Here is a 6000-nt window from a genome sequence, read left to right as displayed (position 1 = left end):
CAAAGTATGTTAGACCTTTGAATGATGATGAAGAACCCGTTCCGATAAAAGATCTTACTGCTGATGCTAGGAAGAAGTACAAAGATGAGAAAATGATGCTAAGTCTTCTTCAACAGGCAGTGAAAGAGGATATCATGGTTCTTTTACAACACAATGGAACATTATATTCGATTTGGAAAGCATTGCGTTCAAAGTTTAGAGGAAGTGAAGAGATGGTTAAAAGCAAAAAGTCACTTCTAAAGAAAGAGTTTGATCTTTTCCGTGGTTTAAAGAATGAGAGTACACGAGAGATTATTGAACGTTATTGTAATCTGCTTGCCAACATGAAAAGGTTGAGTATTGAGAAGAGCAATGATGAGTTGATAGAGAAACTTGCTGATGCGTTGCCCTATGAGACTTGGGGCACATACCTTATGATGCTCAGAAACAAGAAAGTTTTTAGCAATCTGACGCTCAGTAAGTTCATTGAAAAAATAGAGGCTCAAGAAATGGAACAACGGAAAGTGATCAGAATGAAAGATTTTGATGGTGAACAGGACATCGGGTTGTATTATAAGGCAGGAGTTAATGAAAAGAAATCTTCAAATCTATCTCCTAAGATTGAGACTGCCTACAGTGCCAAGAATTCATCTGGAAGTCCATCATCTGGATCAAACAGCAAAACCAGTTTCACACCATTTTCATCTTTTGATCCACATATTTCAGCAACTAAAAACGGGAGAAAATTACAGTGTAACATTGTGTTAAATCTTGAAAATGATCAAGATTATTCTGAGGAAGTTGCCAAAAACCAAATGTCTTTGTTAGGAATGGTTTTGGAATCTTACACTTGTTTTGTTGCAGGTCGAATCGGGAATCCAATGTTAACCAAAGAAGATTACGACCAGATAGATGCTGAAGAAATGGAGCTGATGGACATAAAATGGTGTCTGGCTAGTGTTTTACGGAGAGCTGAGAAATTCAAACAAATCACGGGGAGAGATGATCTTCATGATACGAATGTTTCTACTTTAGGTTTCGACAAATCTAAAGTCACTTGTTTTCGGTGCAGGGAAAAAGGACACTTCAAGAGGGAGTGCACTAACCGAGAAGCAAGTGGGGCTCAAAATCCGTTCAACAACAATAATGATTACTATCGGAAAGCCATCTACCACCAAGTTTGTCAACAATCATCTCAACAACAAAAACATCAAGCTCAAACTGCACATGGAAGAGATGTAATTGAAGACACTGGAAAGAGGGCTTGTGTGAGTAGTTATGATTGTGGAAAAAGAAGGGATGGTAGTGCTTTGATAATTGATCAAGATGATGAGAGATTACCAGAGGGTTTTAGCTGGGCAAATTTCACTTGGGATGATTATATTCCTGATCAAACTACAGCTTACACTGCTTTTACGGCAAAGGTTGTAGATGATAGTGATGATGATACGGAATATTGGGCAAGAAAATATAAAGAAGATATGAAGCTGCTTGCTGAAAGTGATAGTGAAGATGAAAAAGTCAAGAAGAAAAAGAAAAAGATCAAGACACCGGTGAGTAGTGATGATGAAGAGGTTCCGGTGGTAAGAAGACAAAAGGTGAAAGAAGTTCCAAAATTCAAAGTTGATGAAGAAGTTGATGCGAAAAAGATTCCGGTGAAGTGTGAAAACTGTGAAGCTGTAAAGAAGCAGAACAGTACTTTGATTTACAACTTGAACAGTTTGAAGGAGTCTTATGATGTGTTGAACAAAACGATGAATCAATACAACCAAACGAGTGAAGAACAATCCATAGCAATGAAGACACTTCAGGGAGCTTTTATGACAAAGCAAAAAGTTGTAAACAATTACAATGAGAAATGTGTTGCTTTGGAACAAAAGCTTGAGTTGCAAACAATTGAAACTGAAAGAGTTAATCGCTTGTTAAAAAGTTACTCATGTACTTCCTATGTCATTGACAGGATTTATCCGACAGTTGACAGCATGAAGGTATGGGAAGACGATGAGGTAACTGAAGAGAAAGCAGCTGGAAAAGGTGCTGATGAAAAGATTGCTGACAAGAAGAAGAGTGACAAGAAAAAAGACACTGATAAGACGTCATTTGGTAAGAAGCAAGGTGTCAGTTATAACAAGTGTCCACCCCCGCTGGAAAATGGGTATTTTCCTAGATATCCAAACGATGAAAGAGTCAAAAAGGCCACAAATTTACAGTGGGAGTCAGAGTCGTCAGTTAATCTTCCAGAAAGTATTGATGTTGTGTTTACATCATCTGACACTGATCAACCGTCTCAATTGATGAAGAAAGTCGTGGATCATGTGTTGGAGAGTGATGATATTGAAGAGTCAAAGTCTGGGTCAAGCACACAGTGTCAAACAGAAAAACAGGACAAATTAGTTTATGATAGAAAATTTCTATTGTCAAAATCTAATTTGGATGATGGATTGTTTAAAGTTGCTTACACTTTGAATGATTCTGACAAATTATATTCTGATGAAGAATTTCCAATAAGAGGTGTCAAAACTGAATTGATAAACAAGGTTTTTAAACTCACAGAAATCAATATTTCTGAAATAAAAGACTTATGTCTTAATGAAAAACCTAAAAAATACACCTCAAGAGTACTACAAAGATTAAAAGAGAAAAAGAATTACAGTTCTGGTTTAGGTTTCCAAAAGAAATCAAACCATAACGGTAATTTCAAAAAGAAAGGTTTAGGTTTTACTCCTACAGAAAAACAGAAAAATGAAAAATATGTTCGTGATTTTAAATCAAAAATGTCATTTGTTTCAGGTACGTCATCTGAGGAAGAAGAAAAGACAAGTTTCTGGAGGGAATCAAATAGTGAGTTCCTTGTGAAGAAGCAAGACGAACAGAAGAGAGATACGAGAACCTGTTTCCGATGCAATACTGTGGGACATATTGCAAAAGATTGTTCGAATGCGATACAATAAAAACAGGGAGTATTTCGTAAAATCAAAGATAAAGTTTTTGCGTTCGAATCACCACTTGATAGAACAAAACTGTTTAAAGATTCTATTTTTGAAATTGGTGAAAGTTCGAACAAGTTTTACAAGAAGAAAGCCAAATCTGACAACCAGAAATGGGTTGTTAAGAAGGTTGGTGAAAGCTCTAGCGATGATTCTGATGGATCAAAATCATAGGAGCTATCTTCAGGCGATGAAACTGATTCCACAAAGTCAGTTGAGCCAAAAATTGTTTCAAAATGTGAAGCTGATGTAAAAGTTGAAAAATCAGTTCCGATTGTTAATGATGAGGAGTTTCCATTACTTCGGGCTGAGAATTATAAAAAGAAAACTGGTAAAGTTGAAATTTCTAACCAATTTTATAATGATGAGTAGGAATTTGATGCTGAGAAGGTCTTTAATCCCAAGGTAAAACACATCTTTGGCAAGATGATTGATCGAAAAGTCAAAGGGGTTAAGGAATTTTATGAGAAGAAAACAACGAAAGAAAAGGTTGAACCATCCCTGGTTTGTGACTGGGATGGTACATATTATGAACAGTAAGTCTCAGGACTTGCCGGAGCTCCAAGGTTGGTAAGCGTGGAGCATGAATCGGCATCTTTCTTGAATTTTATTCCGTAACGTCAATCATACAAACGGTAAAGAGGTTTGTTTATGTTTGTTGGTTATAATTACAAGTGGTTAGATGTTTTGATTGCATATGGTAAATCAAGGACATTAAGTTGTACTTGTATTTTCCTACATCTGGTTGGAAGACAAGATGATGAACCACATCCCCGAACATTTGTTTGATAAATCTACAAGTGGTAAAATCAATCAAACTTATTTTCCGGAAAAACCATTTTGATTAAAACAAACTTAAGTGTTTTGAAATCTAAATGGGAAAATAGTTTGTTGATAGGGGGAGTTCTGATTGTTTATGCCTAGTGAATGGCGATTTGAGGTGATTTGATATCGGTTGTCATGTTTCTGTACAGTTTGTTTTCATATTTTCGTTAATGTGTTTGCATTTTAGGGGGAGTAAGAAAATTTCAGAAAATCCAAAAACATTAGAAAATTTGAAAAAGACAAAAACATGATAAAAATCAAAAATGAGTTTTGTTGTGAAAAAGAGGAAATGATAGTACATCAGTGGACTATCACAACATGCTAAAGAATTGGAAAGTCAAAATGTGATAAACGATCTTACTGCGGATGTGTCAGTAGATTTTCGCACATTTAGTAAATTGAAACGAGATATAAACCTAAATCAAACTTGCTTGATTCGTGGGTAACTATTTTTGAATATATGGGTAACCCCCGAAATCTTGTTTGAAAGGTCCCGTATTCTGAGATACTAGGTCTTTATACTCAGTGATATCTGGGGTATTATCCCGGGACTTCTGCTGTATGGAAGTACTGACCTAGTCCTCGGATAATACTTTTCGCAAAATGCTTAAAATATAACATCGCCCTTAGCAAGCTGATGAAACAATAAAATTGATAGTTGTTGCTGATGTAATCAAAAGATCCTCTAAAGGGGACCCACCAAAAGTCGAAGCCGTCATCTCTCTGCGTATACGGAAGTATCGACCTGAGCTCTCATGGCCCTCGCACATAACCCCTTTACAGATATCATCCGTGGTATACTCACCTGTAAGACTGAATATTTGGGATCTGGATACAGGAGTATATTCGAGTGGAGTGATACACAATTAAGTTTAAGTCTCTAAATCATTAACATCGTATCTCGAATCAATTGAAGTCTGTGTGAAAATTTAAGAGGACAAAACATACTGACAATCTAGGTAAATTGTTTAGAACTGAGTATGTTTAAAGCTTAACGGTGTTGGTGATATGTCTCATATACTGATATGATCCTCTTGCACAAACCCACAAAAAATATTGTCTGTAAATAGTTCATTTCTGCATGTATTTTCTTTCAGAAAAATCCAAAAATAGTTTTGGTGTGTTTTAGCATAAATTTTTGAAAATACAAAAAGATTTTCGACGACTGATATTGAAAAGCTGATTTTCAAATTTCTAAGTGCTAAACATAATGAGCAGTTGGTTTGGGAGATTGTGTTTGTTTTGATAAGTAAAATGTCACAATTCCAAGTGGTTCATTAGTATCTGATTGGCTGGTTAGTTTGTTGTTTGGTGACGTTTATATGCTTAAACGTTTATCATAAAACTTATGTTGTGGTTGAGTTGTTATGTAGGAAGAATCAATATTTGAGGGGGAGCACATGTTGGACTTGATAAACTCAAAAGATGTCAAACTTCAAAAAGAGGGAGTCTGTTGATGGTAAAAGAGAAAGAGAAGAAGATAGAGAGAGAGAAGCCCAAAGACTGATCAAGACTGTAGATGTGAAGATACAGCATTGTCACACCCCGATTTCCACGTGTCTCACCAGTGGGCCCGGTGGGGGATTACCGTGACGATGTTGGCAACAATATAGTCAAACCACACAATTATATAATGCACAGCGGAAGCTTAAGATAAATACATAAACTTCAACCTCCGGTTGTAATATCAAATGTATTACAGAAGTTGAATATATCCACAGCGGATCGTAAATAAACATAAAGTATTGTTCCATCAGATACTGCAATCAAGCTTGCGAGGCTTATCACGACGCTAGGGAGCTAATACCAGCCAATTTACGTTTAGGTACCTGCACTTAATCTTTTTGGGGAAAATACGTCAGTTTACACTGGTAAATACATTCAACTGACACATTTGAAAATGTTTATTAAAATTGATTTGAATGCACAAGGCACAAACTCTTTTATAACTTGGGAAAATTATAATAAAATCTTGTGAACGTTTTACATGTTCTTTTATGCGTTCAGTAGCCCGGGTCGTGCCGGGTTAAAGATTTATAGACACACCACGTTTGCGTAAAACCGTAGTATAAAACCAACGGCTACGTCTTTTAATTTAATGTCGACACTTTATACCGGGTGTACGCCTACACCGGGATGTCGATGGTCGTGGCCATTTCGTAAAATGATGCCAAGGATATCCGGGACAACGGTCATTAAACCCCCCAAA

This window comes from Helianthus annuus, chromosome 7 (genome assembly GCF_002127325.2).
Source record: "Helianthus annuus cultivar XRQ/B chromosome 7, HanXRQr2.0-SUNRISE, whole genome shotgun sequence".
In the NCBI taxonomy this organism is placed as follows: Eukaryota; Viridiplantae; Streptophyta; class Magnoliopsida; order Asterales; family Asteraceae; genus Helianthus; species Helianthus annuus.
Note: the sequence above shows the minus strand (reverse complement) of the source record.